Source organism: Amblyraja radiata, chromosome 26 (genome assembly GCF_010909765.2).
Source record: "Amblyraja radiata isolate CabotCenter1 chromosome 26, sAmbRad1.1.pri, whole genome shotgun sequence".
Taxonomy (NCBI): domain Eukaryota; kingdom Metazoa; phylum Chordata; class Chondrichthyes; order Rajiformes; family Rajidae; genus Amblyraja; species Amblyraja radiata.
In genome coordinates, this window is record NC_045981.1 from 30,119,911 (window position 1) to 30,140,071 (window position 20,161).

The 20,161-nt window shown below is 42.1% G+C and overlaps 1 protein-coding gene across 2 annotated transcripts in view; it reads right to left on the reverse strand.

Moving 5' to 3' along the window:
* The window catches only part of rbfox3 (RNA binding fox-1 homolog 3), a 1,262,719-nt gene that overhangs the window by 661,667 nt on the left and 580,891 nt on the right, over positions 1-20,161 (reverse strand). For both annotated transcript variants that reach the window (XM_033044598.1, XM_033044592.1), the window contains exon 3: positions 16,883-16,947. The gene's annotated coding sequence lies outside the window, so the exon portion shown is untranslated. The remainder of the gene's footprint in view (positions 1-16,882; positions 16,948-20,161) is intronic.

The following is a 20,161-nucleotide window of genomic DNA, read 5'->3' on the forward strand; positions in this document are numbered from 1 at the left end:
GTCTCCTTTTCATCTCCAGCCTTTGTCACTTACTCCCCCCATTTGCCAATAACCCCCCCCCCCCACGCATCCACCTATCACTTGCCAGGCTTGTACAACCCACACCTCTTTTCCAGCTTTCCCCACCACTCCAAATCATCAGTCTGCAGAAGGCTCCTGACCCAAAACATTGTCTGCCCATTCCCTCCACAGATGCTGCCTGGCCCTCTGAGTTCCCCCAGCCGTTTGTGTTTGCCCGTATATCAATTATTAGCCCAGAGTTTCAGTTTGGTTGTAACCAACCACCTGAATATAAAATATGTTGCTGATATATATAGTATGTTCCCTGGTTCTGTTCACTCATTTACTGATTGCTCAGTATAAATAAGTGGTGAATTTGCAAGGAAAGGAAACATTTTGGAAAACAGTTCAAGAAATATATTTGAACTGCAGAATATTTGCTGATATAAATAAGAGCTAACCTGCTGTGATTTGATTAATGCAACTAAAAAATATGCTTGTCACACAACTAAATATTGTATTCATACCACTGTGAAGGATCCAACTTTAAGCAACGGAAAATGCTTTCAAAATAGCACACAGAGCCAAATTGAAGTTACTTTGGTGCAAGGGAACAAAGTAGAACAAATATATATTTCTACCAGAGTCCATGCATTTAATCAAAGATAAATTTTAGGAGCTTGATGAAAGGCCAAAGGTGGAGTGATTGGAAGAAACTCGTAATAGTGATTAATTCGATCAGGTTGTTCATTTGCCACGTTGATCAGTTTATAGATTATTGTTGCTTTCCTTTATTTTAGTTTTTAGTTTTAGTTTTAGGGATACAGCCGGGAAACAGGACCTTCGGCTCGCCAAGTCTGCCCCGACCAGCGATCCTCACACATTAACACTATCCTATACACACAAAGGACAATTTTACAATTATACCATGCCAATTATCCTACAAACCTGTACGTCTTTGGAGTGTGGGGGGAAACCGAAGATCTCGGAGAAAACCCACGCAGGTCACGGGGAGACCATACAAACTCTGTGCAGACAAGTACCTGTAGTCAGGATCGAACCTGGGCCTCTGGTGCTGTAAGGCAGCAACTCTACCGCTGTGCCTCCGTGCTGCTTATTGGTTGAGGCATTGAGTATAAGAGGCAGGAGGTCCTGATGCAGCATTCTAAAGCGTTGGTTGGGTTCTACAGTATTTGGAGTCATAGCCTGCAGTTCTGGTTACCCAATTACAGGACAGTGGAACAGCGGTTGAGATGCTGCCTTACAGCGCCAGAGTCAGGTTCGATCCTGACTACTACGCGTGTTGTCCGCGCGGAGTTGTTACTTTCTCCCTGTGATTGCGTGGGGTTTTCTCTGGTGCTCCGTTTTCCAAAGACGAGCAGGTTTGCAGGTTTATTGGCTTCGGTCTAGTTGTAAATTGTCCTAAGAGTGTAGTGTACAGGGTGATCGTTGGGCAGCGTGGACTCATAGAGCCAAAGGGCTGTTTCTGCACAGTATCTCAAAAGACTGATAAACTCTAACTGATGGATTACAGAATACTAAACCCATTGACAGGAATTTCTCTGAAACTATTCAGAGGATATTTTTTTTTTTTAATCTAGACAATTTCGGGATTCTCTTTAACTGGTCATTTAATTTCCGATCAATTGACTAACCCATTTTACAAGAGAATTATCCAAATCCCAATTACTCATCCCTCTGGTCCCCAACCCGAAATTTTGAGTGATTTGTAAATTGAGAATTTACTTTGGAATTTTCTAAAAATGAGTTAATGTTGTTTCAGAACAAGAGGAATGACTTCATCAATTGACAATCTCAGTCTGATTATTATCAACAAAGCGAGTGGCCTGCACAGATTTCGAAGACTACCCCTTTGGGGGATGTTATTGTATTGTTTACATCTACTTGTGTACAGAGGTCACTGAGGCACCAACAGACCTGCAGGCATGAACATAGAGTTACATATCATTCTCAGGAACCTGGCCCAGAGGAAAGTAAGTGGTGTCGGTTTAGACGCAAGTGTTTCAAAAACTAGACATATCGAGTCACAGTCATACAGCACAAAATAGGTCAATAGGTCTTCCTGTGTGACAAAGTTGCCATCTAAGTCCGTACCATTTGCCACATATCCCACTCAACCTTTCCTATCCACGTACTGTACCTGTCCAAATGTCTTTTAAATGTTCCTATTATACCAAACAGCTACTACTTCTGGCAGCTAGTTCTATATATTTCGCCTATTGATTAAAAAAGGTTGCCCCTTAGGTTCCAATTAAATCTTTCCCTTCTCATCTTAAACCCATCGCCTCTGGTTCTGGATTCCACAGCCCTGGGAAAAGCATTCAGCTTATCTATTCCCCTCATGATTTTATACACCTTTATAAGATCACCCCTCAGCCTTCTCTATATATTTCTCTGTTTTTCACTATTAAGTATTTACTCGGTTAAGCTGTGGGATCAGGGTTACATTTATACACTTAGGCTATCTGTATTTGCTGCGGAACAATGATCCTGCACAGAGTAGAGGAGTTACTTTCAATAAAGGCAAGCACATTAACAAGTTTAGTAGATCCGAGGGATGAGATTAAGGAAGAGAACGATAACAAGGCCAAACAGAACCAAGAGACACTTTCCAATGCAAGAAATGGTGCCTTGCTGCTGCAATCTGAAGGGAAGGAACACTATTGTGATTTGTAGAGATAATCGTGATTCAATATTAAGCTAGCTTTTAAAAAAATGGACATTAAAACTCGGTCCTGTAAGACAAGTGTTTCACATGAGTGAATTTTATTTAAGGGTCCATTACAAATGCAATTGAATCTTCCGTGTGTGTTCGTGAAGGATGTGTACACAGAAGGCCCAAAGACAATGCTTAATAATGTCATACAGTACGCAATGTCTATTTTGTGGTTACCTACACAAAGTTCTTTTCAGCATTTGTGGACCATCTTTTAGTTCCTCCCGCTGAGGCAGACCTTGATTGGGAGGCAGGAGTTTAGTTTAGTTTTGAGATACAGTGCAGAAACAGTCACATTGGCCCACCGAGTCTGCCACGACCAGCGACCCCTGCACATTAACACTATCCTACACTCATTAGGGACAACTTACACTTATACTAAGCTAATTAAGCTGCATGACATGTACGCCTTTGGAGTGTGGGAGGAAACTGGAGATCTCGGAGGAAACCCACGCGGTCACGGGGAGAACGTACAAACTCCGCACAGAAAGCGCCTGTAGTCGGGACCGAAACCAGGTCACTGGCGATGTAAGGCAGCAACTCTACCGCTGTTCCACCCTATCGACCAAGTTTAGTTTAGTTTAGTTTAGAGATACAGCATGGAAACAGGGCCTTCAGCCAAATGAGTCCACGTTGACCATTGATCACCTGTTCACAGTCATTCTATGTTATCCCACTTTCACAGCCATTCCCTACACTCAAAGGGCAATTGTATAAAGGACAATTAACCATCATGTCTTGAAGCCTGCTTCAGTTGTAGTTGCAAGGGAACATTACCCAATGCCCCGCCTTCACCTGTAACCTTGATATTGCAATATCTTGGACTCCTCCACCCCAAACTAGACCCAGTCAACTCCCCCTTCTTTCAACTGACTCTGTCTCCAACTAATGCAGTGGCAGAAGAATGGGGGAAAGAGTCATAAAACTGTACAGCACAGAAGGAGGCCCTTCAGCCCAACTCATCCATGCGGACCATGATACCTAGTCAAGCTGAAATACAATATGCCCAATCCTTGACTTTTGAACATATTATACAATGTAGAAAAATACAGCAGAGGAACAGACCCACAATGTCTATGCCAAGCAGAAAATCGAGGGGCAGGAGCAGTTGTGTATGTGATTGCTCATAGTTCAATACCAAGGGATGTACCTAAGTAATGATAATTTCTAAACAGAAGGTAACACTTGTGTTTCTTTGAATTATTATCCCATTAGTCTGTAGGGAAACCATTGGAGTCTACTAAAATCAAGCAAGTGAATATGACTTAACAAGGGCAAAGGCAATAATTCCAAAGCAATAACTGTTTATGAAAGATAAGTCAAGCATAACAAATTGATTGAGGATTTAAGTTGATGGTGACAAATGTTAGATATTTTGTCTTTTTCTATGAAACTTGTGACAAAGGTAAATAATCTTGGTAGTAAGAAAGGATATTGAAGAATAAATAAGAAGCAAAACATGAATTAATGATGTATTGGGCATTGTGATTGGAAGTGTACCTCAGGGACAAGTGGTTCACTGATAGTCTAATGGGCCAATTATTGAATTGAATTGAATTGAATTGTAAGATACGGGCATGGAAACAGGCCCTTCAGTTCACCAAAGACAGACACAAAAAGCTGGAGTAACTCAGCGGGACAGGCAGCACTTCTGGAGGGAAGGAATGGGTGACGTTTCGGGTCGAGACCCTTCATCAGTCCACCAAGCACACACCGACTATCGATCCCCGTTCACACTAGTTCTATGTTATTCCACTTTCTCATGCGGTCGCAGAGGGATGTACAAACTCCACACAGACGTTAGGATTGAACCCGTGTCTCTGGCGTTGTGACACCACAGCTCTAACAGCTTGCCACCCTTGCAAACAATATCTTTGTAAGTAAAACTAAATCACATTGGAAGCTTAATATCATCATTGGAAAGAAAGATAAGATTTAGGGTTTATGGAATCTAAAGAAAAAGACGAACTATCAATAATATTGAGAAACGTAGCATTATATATGTTTGCGATAAATGGAAAATATGATTTTGAATGAATCATTAAATGGCTTAAATTAAGAAACTGAAATCTAGATTGAACTGATGACTACACATTATGATTACAGTCATTGAATATTGAATAAATGCATGGGCAAATGGATTATTTGTGAATGCAACATGCTTAAGGCATCAAAGACCAATACTTTGATATCACAAATTAAATGGTATCAGTGTAAATGGGATAACTCAGTAAGTAGTATCACAGCAAGAGTGAGACATGAAGTATTCTACAACAAAGAGATTAGTGCCCTTCTAAAAGGTACAAATGCAATAAAATATCTGTGTGGTAAGAACGCATCCTACTGTATGTGTGGTGACTGATAATTAGTCAGACAGGACCCTTGAAGTAAATGAGGAAGCAAATTAAAATTTGGTGCAATGTTACAATTCCACATAAAGCAAAGAGTATTACAACTTCAAGACTGAGTGAAGTAGTCCAAATCAAAATAGAAATTACTGAGTTTACTTCATAAGATAGAACAGCACAGGAACAGGCCTTTCAGCCCGCAATACCTGTTCTGAACACAGTGGCAATCTCCTCTGCAATCTGGAGGAATCACAGATTCAGAGATCTGGTAAAATCAGTCAGATCTGGAAATCTGGTGAGATCAGTCAAATTTGGAGATCGACAGAAATCAGATTAGATTTGGAGAAATCACTCGGATTTGGAGATGAGGTGAAATCACTCGGATTTGGCGATCTGGAGGAATTAGTGAGATTTGAAGATCAGTCAGATTTGCTTACACTCCAGCTCACTATTGAGGAACTATGGGAGTTCAAAAGTCCTGCAGAACAGTTTTGATTCATAATACAATGGGGTTGTTTAATTTGAATCTTGCAAATGAACACTGATATAAATGTTACATTTGTACACAAAGCAAAGAGAATTAAAAAGTAAACCAAAAATATGAGTCTGGAGCCACATTGCACTTACATTAAAATCTTCATGTGCAATAGAGTGCTTTTATTCCTTCATGCAATCAATGTGCTCTTTATGGAATTATAAAACATCAAAAAAGATGCATCTGCATTATCCCGAGCTGACGTTCATGATAAATTGATTCACATTTCACAGATGGATAGTGGAACAACCCTCCACTCGTTTGGGAAATCTAGGTTTGGGTCACTGCTGGTACACAATCAGATGTTAAGTGCTCAGTGATTCATAAGAACTTGAACATCCACGAATTTCCTCTTAAAGCAATGAAAACAGAAGGAAAATAAATATCCCGCAGTCGACTGCTGCTGTGGTTATTTTTAACTCAAATGTTTATTTATATGGTTAATCTTTGTGTTCCGTTTATTTTAGGATGTATTTCATACATTCATAAGCTTTTGGAGTAGAATTGGGCCATTTGGCCCATCGTCTACTCTGCCATTCATTCATGGCTGATCTATCTTTTCCTTTCATCACATTTCTACTGCTTTCTCCCCATAACCCCTGATACCCTCACTAATCAAGAATCTGTCAATCTCCACCTTATGACGGTCTCCTTAGCCATCTGGGGCAATGAATTCCGCAGATTCACCACCATCTGATTAAAGAAATTCCTCCTTTCTAAATGTACGTCCTTTTTCTCTGAGACTATGGCCTCTGGTCCGAGACTCTCCCACTAGTGGAAACATCCTTTCCACATTCACTTCATCCAGGCCTTTCACTATTCGAAATAGACTATTTAAATATAAAAATAATAGCTCTTCTTTGGTCCCGACTGGAAATGTCGCCGCTACATTCCCTCCACAGATGCTGCCTGACCCGACGAGTTTCTCCAGCACTTTTTGTTTTGCCTTAAGCTCTCCAAGTAGCAAAGATAGCAGCACCTACAGTACAATTTTCACACCAAAGTTGCCGGTTCTCACTCAGCGGGATATTTGTTTCAACTTGCAAATTGATGGCTCAATTCTAAAAACAGCGTCATACACAAGACAGCGATGTGAGAATGAATACAATCTGGATCAATTTAACAGTTGACAACATGGTGTTTGTTTGGCAGACAATGGGTCAGATATATCTCAACACTGATCATTTTCCACTGCTTACAGCTTCCAGTAGATACTATGGAAACACCATTCACACAAGTCAACAGAGTTTTGCTCGACATAGCTAAGGTTATTAAAGCCAAGCAGGGCCATTTTCCAAGGGAATTGTCAGTCAACACCGTCTTTTGGGAGAAATAAAAGAACATTGATTGTATCACCAGTCCATGTTTTAGAATAGCAATGGTCTGAGTTGGCATACAGCACCTGAACTTAAAAATGCCATAATTGTACTTGTTCCCATCCTGCTAATATTATAAAATACAAAATGCTGCAGTAACTCAATACACCAGTCAGCATCTCTGGAGAGCATGGATAGACACCGTTTCAGGTCAAGATCCTTTTTCAGTCTCGAAAGGTCCCAACCCGAAATGTTGCCTATCCATGTCCTCCAGAGACGCTGCCTGACCCATTGAGTTACTCCAGCTCTTTGCGCCATTTTTTTGTAGACCAGTATCTAGAGTCTCTTGTGGCGACTGTTAATATCATGGTTCATCACTGGGGTCTCCAAATCAGGTTCGAATGGAGAAAAGTGTGGACTGAACAATGTATTAATGTGCTGCATGACTTTGTGACTCTGCATCAGTCAAGCAGCTGGACTTTTACAGGATTCATGTTAATCTCGTGACACAACCCTACAAATGCATTGAAAGTTGGTTCATATTTTTTACACACTGGTTGTTTTCATCCACTGTAACTACCATAAGCTTTCCTGCTGTGTCCAGTAACTGCCGACTTACCATTGGTAGGGAAACTATTGGAGAAGATTCTTGGAGATGGGATCTACTTGCAACTGGAATAGCATAGACTTATGCAGATACTCAATATGGCTTTGTGTAGGGGAGGTTCACTTTTCAAACTTGATTGAGCTCTTTGAAGAGGTGACAAAGATGATTGATGAGGGTAGAACAGTGGATGCTATATACATGGACTTTAGTAAACCATTTTAGTAAACCTTTAGCAAGCAGGTTGTCCATCATGGTAGGCTGATCCAGACGATTAAGGCACATGGAATCCATGGAGACCGAGTAGATTGGATTCATAATTGGCTTAGCCACAGAAGGCGGAGGGTAGTGGTGGAAGGATGTTACTCTGGCTGGAGATCTATGTCCAGTGGTTCCACAGGGAACAGTGCTGGGACCTGTTATTGTGATATTTATAAATGATTTGGACAAAAATAAGGAAGACCTAATAGTAATTTTGCGGATGACTGGAATTGGCGGAAGTATTGAATGGTGACGAAAGTTGTCAAGGGATTCATCAATAAAGAGATGAATTGGAAATGTGGGCAGTAAAATGGCAGATGGAGTTTAATCCAGACAAGTGTGAGGTGTTGCACTTTAAACTTCAAATGCAAGAGGAAAGTGCATAGTTAGTGCTCCTTTGGAGCATTGATGTGCATAAGGTTCTTGGGATGCAAGTCTATAGTTCACTGGAAGGTGCAACACACGTTGACAAGAGATAAAGAAGGCGTATAGTAAACTTGTCTTCATTGCTCAGGGTGTTCAGTTACAAAGCTGCACAAAGCACTACTTACTCCAAACTGCAGTTGATGTGTGTTCATTGTTGAAGAATAAATGTAGTAGCTACTTGAAATTCAAGTTATTAAAGATATTAAAAATGGAACAATGCTTGATCGAACAGTTAGCCTGGGGTTTCAGAGCAGGAGTAGTATCTGAAGCTGGTGTTGTCTACTGACATAACTCCAACGTATAATGCCAAGAAAGAGTATTGTATTTCTGATGTAAGATGCAAGATGCAAGCAGAGGGAGTGAACAAAAATTAGACATTTCCCCAACAGGCAGGGAATGGAATCAGAGCATGAGATCTTCAAACTCTTTCTCACATACTTCTCTCGATTAGGTGGCACGGTGGAACTGTGGTAGTGTTCCTGCCTTATAGCGCCAGAGACCTGGGTTTGATCCTGACTACGGGTGCTGCCTTTACAGAGTTTGTACACTCTCCCTGTGACCCATATGGGTTTTCTCTGAGTGCATCGGTTTCCTCCCACATTCCAAAGATGTGCATGTTTGCAGGATAATTGGCTTTGGTAAATTGTGTTAGTATACAGGGGTCGCTGTTCGGCATGGACTTGGTGGGCCGAAGGGCCCGTTTCCATGCTGTATCTCTAAACTAAACTAAAGATCAGAAGGCAGGATTTTGTGAGCAGATGACACAGTTTCCTCCTACATCCAAAAACATGTGTGTTTACAATTTAATTGGCCCTCTGTAAATTGCTCCTGGTATGAAGGGAGTGGATGACAAAGTGGGATAACATTGAACAGATGATTGATCGATGGTCGGCATGGGCTCGGTGGGCTGAAGGTCATGTTACCATGTTGTATCTCTAAAACTAAAGATGGGAAAAATGGTGCAATTGGTAGGAAGTTATTGATCAGTCAATAAAAAAGATGCAATAAACCAAAGAAAAATATTATTCAGGACACGAGGAACAGCAGATGCTGGAATCTTGAGTAAAACACAAAGTATTGGAGTAACTCAGCAGGTCAGGCAGCATCTGTGGAGGACATGGCTAGGCCACGTTTCGAGTCGGGACCCTGCTTCAGACTGGTTGTATTTTGGGAGAGAAAGTTGGAAGAGAGGTGGGAGTGGGACAAAAGTACCACTCTGAAGCAGGGTCCCGACCCAAAATGTCATCTCCCCATGTCTCCAGATCTGCTGAGTTACTCCAGCACTTTGTGTCCTTTTTGGAGCAAGTGATAGATGGTGATAGACAAGTGAGGAGGGTTTGATTATGGATGCTGACTGTTATTGCTACAAATATAATTTGTGCATTGAGATGGTAGTTAGGATTCACCACAAAAGTATAATGAAAAGAACAATGACCACCATGATAACAGACCCATGAACACTGCAGTCATTTCAAACCATTCCAGTTAAAATTGAATGGAATCTACATGGATCTTAAACTGCAGACAGAGAAGAACTACTCAGGTGAGAAGAGAATTGCTCCCAATTTCCTCATAATTTGGAATACTGCACTGCATCTAAATTTCTGTCATCATTTGGCCTTCTCTAAATTCCTGTCATCATTTGGCTGTTACATCTGCCAAATCCCCACAAACAAATTTCTTGCTCACTGGCTCTTAAGCCATTTGAAATATCACACCTAATTTTTTTGAGATCACCAAGACCCAAGGTTGAGTTTTCCAAACTTTTGTAATACTTTTCTAAATAGCAAAACGTTGCGAGTGCAATAGTGACAAGACCAAGGTAAATAATTAATATATTTTCATATTATTAAGGGTTTATTCAAGTATACAAGATGTCAATTTTTGATGCAGAAAGAATAAAAAGAGGGTCTTGGGAATTAAAGGGCCAACATTACATTGCATGTGGTTCTGGTCGCCCCATTTCAGGAAGGATGTGGAGACTTTGGAAAGGGTGCAGACAAGTTTTAGCAGAATGCTGCCTGGATTAGAGGATTTCAACTACAGTCAGAGTTTGGAAAGACTTGGATTGTTTTCTCTGCAACATCAGAGCTTGAGGGGAGACTTTATAGAAGTACTAGACTAAGTGGGACCCGTTGGGTCCCAGCATCACACAGGAGGGCTGGTCATCCAATGCAATATTCCACCTCTCCACCAATTCTAATATTGGTGGCCAGTTGGGGAGGGGGGCTTTCTGGAGCGCTAGTATGGGTGTTGTGGGCTGAAGGGACTGGTTTCCAGGGGGCTAGTATGCAAATTGTGCGCCAAATGGATTCTTGGGCTGGCGTCTCAGTCAATCAAGCCTGTTGTGCTGGCAACTCACTCACTCACGGCTGGTGGGCTGGTATTTGACTCCTTGAAATTCTATTTCAAGCAGGGTATAAGGCCACCAAATTCAAGTGCAGTTTCTTATCACTTCTAGCAAGATGCATGGCCACCACATTCAAGTGCAGTTTCATACCATTTGAAGTAGGGTGCAAAGCCACTAAAGACAGCGAGTCGTGATCTCTCCCTCCTCCATCTTGCAGAGACTGAGCCACACCCACATTTCCGGGTTATATAACCCCTCCCCTCCCCCCCCCCGGAAAAGGTGTGGCTTTCATGGAGTGATTAACAGGAGAGAGATTCTCAACATTAAAAAAAAAACTAATAACACTTTTATTTTTCATTGATGGGAAGAATTCTCTGCATCTGCTCAGCGGAGGGGGACTGAGTAAGATGGCCAAAAATCACAGCCGTAAGTGGTAGCGTTTTATCTAAAATCAATATACAGTGCAAACAGGAAGTAAGTGCATTTACAGTAGTGCCTTTTAACTTCAAGCCAAAGCACCCAAGCCACCATTTGCAGTAAGTAGTGCCTTTCAACTTCAAAGCTCCCAAGCCACCATTTGCAGTAAGTGGTGCCTTTCAACTTCAAGCCAATGCACCCACGCCCCCATTTGCAGTAAGTAATGCATTTTTAACGTCAAGCCATTGCACCCAAGCCACCATCTGCAGTAAGAAGTGCCTTTCAACTTCAAGCCAAAGCAACCAAGCCACCATTTGCAGTAAGTAGTGCCTTTCAACTTCAAGCCACACCCAAGCCATCATTTACAGTAAGTAGTTCCTTTCAACTTCAAAGCTCCCAAGCTACCATTTGCAGTTAGTGGTGCCTTTCAACTTCAAGCCAATGCACCCACGCCCCATTTGCAGTAAGTAATGCATTTTTAACGTCAAGCCATTGCACCCAAGCCACCATCTGCAGTAAGAAGTGCCTTTCAACTTCAAGCCACACCCAAGCCTCACCCAAGCCACCATTTGCAGTATGTGGTGTATTTCAACTTCAAGCCACACCCAAACCATCATTTGCAGTAAGTAGTGCCTTTCAACTTCAAGCCACACCCAAACCATCATTTGCAGTAAGTAGTGCCTTTCAACTTCAAGCCAAAGCAACCAAGCCACCATTTGCAGTAAGTAGTACCTTTCAACTTCATGCCACCATTTGCAGTAAGTAGTGCCTTTCAACTTAATGCCAAAGCACCCAAGCTACAATTTGCAGTAAGTAATGCCTTTCAACTTAATGCCAAAGCACCCAAGCCACCATTTGCAGTAAGTAGTGCCTTTCAACTTCAAGTCAAAGCTCCCAAGCCACCATTTGCAGGAAGTAGTGCCTTTCAACTTCATGCCACCATTTGCAGTAAGTGGTGTCTTTCAACTTCAAGCCACACCCAAGCCTCCATTTGCAGTAAGAGGTGCCTTTCAACTTCAAGCCAAAGCAACCAAGCCACTATTTGCAGTAAGTAATGCCTTTCAACTACAAGCCAAAGCAACCAAGCCACCATTTGCAGTAAGTAGTGCCTTTCAACTTCAAGCCAAAGCAACCAATGGGGGGGGGGGGCTTTCTGGAGCGCTAGTATGAACCATTTTAGAACCAATAGATTTTTTTGCAAGCTTTAGAACCAATAGTCATTTTTTTGCAAGCTTTAGAACCAATAGTCATTTTTTTTGCAAGCTTTAGAACCAATAGTCATTTTTTTTGCAAGCTTTAGAACCAATAGTCATTTTTTTTGCAAGCTTTAGAACCAATAGACATTTTTTTGCAAGCTTTAGAACCAATAGAGACACATTTTGCAAGCTTTAGAACCAATAGACATTTTTTTGCAAGCTTTAGAACCAATAGACATTTTTTTTGCAAGCTTTAGAACCAATAGACATTTTTTTGCAAGCTTTAGAACCAATAGAGACACATTTTGCAAGCTTTAGAAACAATAGACATTTTTTGCAAGCTTTAGAACCAATAGACATTTCTTTTGCAAGCTTTAGAACCAATAGACATTTTTTTGTAAGCTTTAGAACCAATAGACATTTTTTTGCAAGCTTTAGAACCAATATACATTTTTTTGCAAGCTTTAGAACCAATAGACACAATCTGCAAGCATTTTAGAACCACTAAGGACACTTACATTTGAGTAGACATGTGTTCATTCACAGCTCAGAGAAACGTGACCCTCTGCCTTCCTCCAGCTTGCATATACTGATTAAGGCACACCACTTCCTGATTTTATAGTCCCTCCCCCCTGCCGCCAGCGGGGGCAGCAGAGAGAATGGGGAATTTTGTAAAAACATTAATATCTCTGTCATTTTTAATCGACGGGAAAAATCCTCGGCACACATGCGGCGGAGGGGGGCTCTGAGCAAGGTGGCCAACAATGACGGCCGTAGGTGGCGGCGTTTTCTCGGAAATCGCAGCACAGATCGCCAAAACCGGTCAAGAACAGAGTTTTAGATAGATAGATAGATAGATAGATAGATAGATAGATAGATAGATAGATAGATAGATAGATAGATAGAAAGTTATGAGAGGCGTAGACAGAGTTGACAGTCAGAACCTTTTCCCCAGGGTGCTAATGTCCAACATGAGAGGCCATAGCTTTAAGTTAATAGGGGGGGAGTATAATGGAGATGTGCAGGGTAAGTTTTTTTTCACAGGTACGGTCCAGGAACTTGTTGCCAGGGGTGGTGGCAGATTTGATAGTGGCGTTTAAGAGGCTTTTAGACAAGCAGATGGAAGTGCAAGGAATGGAGAGATATGGATCATGTCGAGCGATTTGAGATCAGTTTAACTTGGCTTCATGGTCAGCGCAAACATTGGGGGCTGAAGAACCCGTTCCTATGCTGTACTGTTCGATGTTTCATCACAAAATCTTTCTCTTGACCTCAGTCACTGAATGCGTGCAGGATATTTGTGCATCCCCGTCTATGGTGACCTTTTGTAATATCAAGATCTGTTTTAGAAAGCTCCGTTATTTCCTAAGTACAAATGTGCTCGATAGTTATGTGCAAACCTCAGAGAGATGAAAAGATGCACAGTTTAACACTCCCACCATCTTACTTATAAAGCAGCAACATTTCTGCATGCATGTTTCTGCTTAAATTTCTTACTTCTTCGATCCGTGAAGATGAATTTGCCAAACATATCCATTTGCTCAAACCAATGAATAGTCTATCATGGGAGATGGTTGCACACCCTGTCAATAAGACAGGAGAGAATGAATCCCCTTTCAAATAATAACTGTTTAATTGTTATTACCAATTACCTTCATTTCTGTAGCTCCAACTAGCAGTCTCTCATCGATCTCTTCCAAATTATATTTGATCTCACAATGAAGTCTCACAGGCATTCTGCCTTTCATTGACTACGGGAATAATCTAACATAAAATTAACCGAATGCCAACCCAACCCTAATGAACCCTGGCCAATGACTTGCATCCGAGTAAGGTAACGCTTGACCTACAGTCAGTGCGAGGTGTCGCTGTCTGAGAAAGGGCACCATGTTCATTTATCAATCTCAGTTTAGTTTAGAGATACAGCGCAGAAACAGGCCCTTCGGCCTACCGGTTCCGCGCCGACCAGCGATTCCCGCACCATCCTACATCCACTGGGGACAATTTTTACATTTACCAACAAACCTGTACATCTTTGGAGTGTGGGAGGAAACCGAAGATCTCAGAGAAAACCCACGCAGGTCACGGGGAAAACGTACAAACTCCGTGCAGACGCCGTGTAGTTGGGATCGGACCCGGGTCTCCGGCGCTGCATTCGCTGTAAGGCAGCAACTCTACCGCTGCGCCACCGTGACCGCCCGAAAGAGAGCAAAGAGAGCAAGCTCGCCCGGAATCAGTGCGTCACGGGGAAAGGTGACATATACGGTGACCATCGCTTCCAGGATGAGCTTGGCAAGGGTTTTGCAAATTGGATTGCAGCAAATTCCACCAGTTTTATTTTGCTTCATCTCGCCTCATTTTGTTTCCGGTTCTTAAAATGACAATTTTTTTGATTCCCATTGCAAACTGAAAGGCAGTTTAAATGAGTGGTAAATTATTTAGCCCGCAGTCAGCAGAAGTGTACTAGGTGTGATTACCTGAATACTGCTGAAGGTATTGTCTTACACAGCTGAAAGTGATCCTGCAGAATAGAACTACTAAACTATCTCTGTAATGCAAACAGCCTCGTTCACGGTCATGTATTGATCTGCAGAGGTCAGCGTATTCGCAGAGGATTAGTTTCCACGTTTCTCTGTTTTGACCCTTGGCATTTTTTTTTTTGAATAGAAACAATATTGAAGAGTGAGACACAGCCTGGAACTCTTTGGGAGAATTAGCCAGCCTTTGTTAAGCTGGAAGTAAATATCAGGAGGAATTGCGGAAAAAATGAATGTTTGGGAGACCGAAAGATGCTTTCCTAAACACAGATGTTACAATACATTCATTTGAACGTTGGCTGCCAATGTAAAATTCTCAATATTAACACTGAGCAGAGCAAGGATATCTGACATCAGATAATGAAGAGGCAGTAAGGAGTCAGATAGGCTCTATGCGGTCTAAATAACATTATTGTAAAATGTAGTTGACATTTAGACCTGATAAAAGTATGCTCCTATAAGCAGCATCATTGTGTTATATTGCTAAATGATTAGTATTTAAAGCAAAATTATTTTTAATTTAGTGTATGAACTAAAGATCACTTTCAATATGATCATCGTCATATCTGGCTGGATGAAAATGCACTATTTTGTTTTCTACACCAAGGTCTCTCTACTGTATTTAGAGCCATTAATCATCATGCACTTCCTACTTTGGCAGGGGAGAGAACGGTCTGGGTGATGCAGTCTTCAAAGTCACTGCCAATGCCACTTTGTGAACTTCCAAGAGGTAAACTTTGGTTCTCTTGAGGGAAAACCAGACCAGGTCTGTCTGGTGGCTTAATAAAGTAAGCGATTGCAAGCAGGTGGCTGCTCTCCACTCTCGAGCTGTGACCTTTGGGCTTTGTATTCAAGCATTCACAAGTTAAACTTGTCAGGACAGACTGTGCTAGGATTGAGGTCAGGAATTGTGAGTCTACACTTTTCAAAAAGGGCACACTGGGTGCATTGTACACACTGCGATTTTTTTTTCACAGCAATGTTCTCTCGGAATAGTCTATCCAGGCAGTCAATGAACAGCTATCAACAATGTAAGAACCGCATAGGAAATGGACATCTGTTAATGGAATGCAAAAAGCTATACAAATAGTGAAGGCAATCAGTAATGCAAAAGAAAATGCAGTCAGACATTCAAAAGGAAAAGAATTCAAGTGTTGATCCAGCGATGTGCAAAATCACAATAATCAAAAATCAGCACTCAGAGCACAACCTTATAGAAAGGGTTACTCAACCCACAGGAAGAATAAACAACAATTCATACAATTAACACAAGCAAGGACAATTTAACTTAAATTAAGTTAACCTTAAAGGAAAGGCAAGATTACTCTGATTTTAACCAAATCTGACCTGCTGGCCCAACCCCTACTTGGGAGTTGATTGAGGCAGGTTTAGAGACAGGCTTAAGTTTTTTTTCACATCACAACCAATTTTGACGTCAATAAAGTGTAAAAAAGGAAATTTTCTCTGGAAAAGGAAAGGAAATTGCTTAAAAATGGATCGTTGGGTGGGTTAGGTTAAAATCACAATCCATGATACCCGTTGAATAAACGGGGACTTTATGTGGCAGTCAGTATTTTATCGAGCAGACAACAATGATTAATATAAGTAGCTCTTGAGAAATGTGTTCCACCAAACTGTTGTGCAATCCCAAATGTTATTAAAGGAGATATCTGCCCACTTACTGACATCCCTCAGTTAGTCCTTGTTATTATCGCCGATGCTTTAAAGCTACTTTATCCAAGCATCCTGCGATTAGCCACTTTATACGTGTGGTGAAATACAACATTGCAACATTCTGTTCCAGTTACAATTGATAGGAATAATGGACTGCAGGCGGCAGCTGTTAAAGGTTTACCATTAATGCATTTAAGATTGTGAAAGTTCAGTGGAATACAGTTCTTGAAACAATAAGAATGACCAATCAAACTTTACACAGGGAATGATTCCAGAGAAAATGTTACCAAGTCATACAGATATTGGTTAATCAACTAGTGGTACAGTTTTCCCTGAGGTGTAATCATTATTAATATTACTAATAATCCAAATGGTATCATATTTACTAGAATATTAAGACTTCATTTTTAGCTATTGTGGCAGTATTGTCGAATTTTTAAAATATATAAAAGAGAGCAAGTAAACTTTTGGCATTTCTTACCCTAGAGATCAAGCGAGTCTTATGCTGAGAATGGCATGAATGTCCGTGTAGAAGCGTTCCGGATTCTACAAAACACAAAAAACACCAGATGTTAGCAATGCAATGAGTTGATCGAGAATTTCTTAAAACAAATTCCATCCATTTGATGCTCACAGAAACCGTACGCACGTTTTTTAATTAATATCTGAGAAAACACTTTTTATTCTGTTTAGTTTAAAAATACAGCATGGTAACAGGCCCTTCGGCCCACCGAGTCCACGCTGACCATCGATCACCTGTCCACACTAGTTCTATGTTATCCGAGTTTTGCATCCACTCCTACACACTGCGGGCAATTTCCAGAGGTTGATTAACCTACAAACCCGCACGTCTTTGGGAGGTGGGAGGAAACCGGAGCGCCTGGAAAGAAACACCCCCGGTCCCAGGGAGAACATGCAAACTCCACGCAGACTGCGCCTGAAGTCAGGATCCAACCCGGGTTCCTGGCACTATGAAGCATCTACTGCCACACCGTCTTGAGACACGGGAAACCGTACACACGTGTGCCAAAAGCCAGCTCTTTGAAGGAGGTAGACAATGTTCCATCACTATTTTATTTTCTTAGTTATTCAGATTTTGTCGTGACAAGTATGATTCCAAGTTCCCTTTTTACAATGACCATTAAATCTGTTCTCACCACTCTTTCTCAAGAGCTATATCCTGCATTCTGTACCTTCTCCTTTGCTCTACCTGTACTTGAATTTGACTTGTTTGTACAAGCAAAGCTTTTCACTGTACCTCGGTACACGTGATAATAATAAATCTAAACCTAAATCTCTTTTAGATACTGCATTCCAGATCATAGCCTAACGTTGCTTTAGAACTATCCTTCTGACCACTGCACTTTCTGTCAGTGTCTCTGCAGTCTGTAATTCTCTAGATACTAACCGTGGGAGGACCGTCTGGAGGAGGCCCACGAGAGGAAGATGGCCAAGTATGATGAGCTGGTCATAGACTGCCGCAAGCAGGGCTGGAATGCAAGGTGTATGCCCATCGAGGTTGGCTGCAGAGGTTTTGCAGGGCAATCGCTCTACAAAGCCTTGAGTGCACTGGGCATCAACGGAGTGGCGAGGAGAAGGGCCATCAAGAACACCACAGAGGCAGCGGAGAAGGCCTCGAGATGGCTCTGGATCAGGAGAGGAGGTCCATGGGGAGGAGCGAATGCCACCTGAACACGAGTCGTGGTCTGGTCAACCACGGCTGGGTCGCCTGGGTGAGGGTGTCTGATGTTGAAAGACCCGAAACACCCAATGACCCCAGGTTACATCACTGATGATGTGTTCATGATCAATAGATGTATTTTTATCAATGGAAATGGCTTCTCCTCAACTAATCTCTCAAAACACTTGCTAATTTGGAGCATTTTGTTCTCAAATCTCATTTCCTTCTCAGTAAGGAACATAAACCATTCCTCTCTCTCTCTCTCCCTCTCCCCCCTCTCTCTCCCTCTCACATACTCTCTCTCTCTCTCCCCCTCCCCCTCTCTCCCCCCTCACTCTCCCCTCCCCCTCTCTCCCCTTCTCTCCCCCACTCCCTCTCCCCCTCTCTCCCCCCTCTCTCTCTCTCACACACTCTCTCTCTCACACCCTCTCTCTCTCTCTCTCTCACACCCCCCCTCTCCCCCCCTCTCTCTCTCACTCTTTCTCTCACACTCTCTCTCACTCTCCCTCTCTCTCTATCCCTCACACTCACTCTCTCTCTCTCCCTCTCTCTCTCTCACACACTCTCTCTCTCACACCCACTCTCTCTCTCTCTCACACACTCACTCTCTCTCTCTCTCTCACACTCAATTCAATTTCAATTCAATTCAATTCAATCTAAAAACTTTATTGGCATGATAAAAAAAACATTGTTATATTGCCAAAGTATAAAACATGACATACATATTTGAAATGCATAAGTATAAATACAAGTATACAGTGCATGGATAGATATGTCCCTGTACATAAGCTTGCAATAGGCCGATAGCCCTTTATTGATTGCTACCCGTTCTTGTAGCTGTAAGCAGTACAACACAACAGCAAGTTTAGCAATTCAATATTAATTTCTTAGTGTTAGTTAATGTCGATTCTCGAGAGAGAGAGAGAGAGAGAGAGAGAGAGAGAGAGAGAGAGAGAGAGCGAGAGAGCGAGCGAGAGAGAGCTAGAGAGAGAGAGAAGACGAGACAGAGAACGCTACGAAGAGACCGGACTCCCAGAGAAAGAAAGGAACGCTAACCTCCATATCGAGCTCCCTCACTCCAGCAAGATCCCTCTCTCTCTCTCTCTCTCTCTCTCTCTCTCTCTCTCTCTCTCTCTCTCTCTCTCTCGTCTCAAGTCCCTTGTCCTAATTTAGTTCCATTTAATTAAGAGATACAGTGCATAAACAGACTCTTCGGTCTACCGAGTCCACAACGACCAGCGATCCCCGTACGTTAACACTACCCTACACACACTGGGGACAATTTATCTTTATACCGAGCAACTTAACCTACGAACCTGCACGTCTTCGGAGTGTGGGAGAAAACCAAAGATCGCGGAGAAAATCCATGCAGTCACGGGGAGAACGTACAAACTCCGTCCAGACAGCGCCCGTAGTCGGGTTCGAACCCGTGTCTCTGGCGCTGAAAGCGCTGCAAGGGAGCAACTTTCCCGCTGCACCAGCATGTCGCCCTTTAATCTAATACCTTGACACCTTGCTTGAGGCAGGTTCCTGGCTAAAACCTTACCAGTGACTTATAAAGTTGAAGCATGATTTCTTTGTTTCTATACCCCATGCTTCTATTCACAAATTCAATGTTTTCCCATAAACATTACTTAAATGAGAAACACAGTGAGCATTTCAACCCGACCCGAAACATCGTCTGTCTATCCCCACCACAGATAGACACAAAAAGCTGGAGTAACTGGGCGGGCCAGGTCCCTTCTTCAGACCGGTTAGGGATAAGGAAAACGAGAGGTATAGATGATGATGTGGAGAGATAAAGAACAATGAATAAAGGATATGCAAAAATCTAATGATGATAAAGGAAACAGGCCGTTGTTAGCTGTTTGGAGGGTGAAAACTACCCTCCACAGATGCTGCCTGACACGCTGAGTTCCACATGTCGTTAATCTTCCTGATAAAAGACAAAACCTGTGTTTCCCTCCACTTGCCAGCATTTTATTTCAAACTTACTCCACTTCAAAACTGCTCTGTGGTGTTCTGAGCTCATCAAAGCCAATATGTAAATACAAGTCCTTGGCTTCCAAGCACCACGCA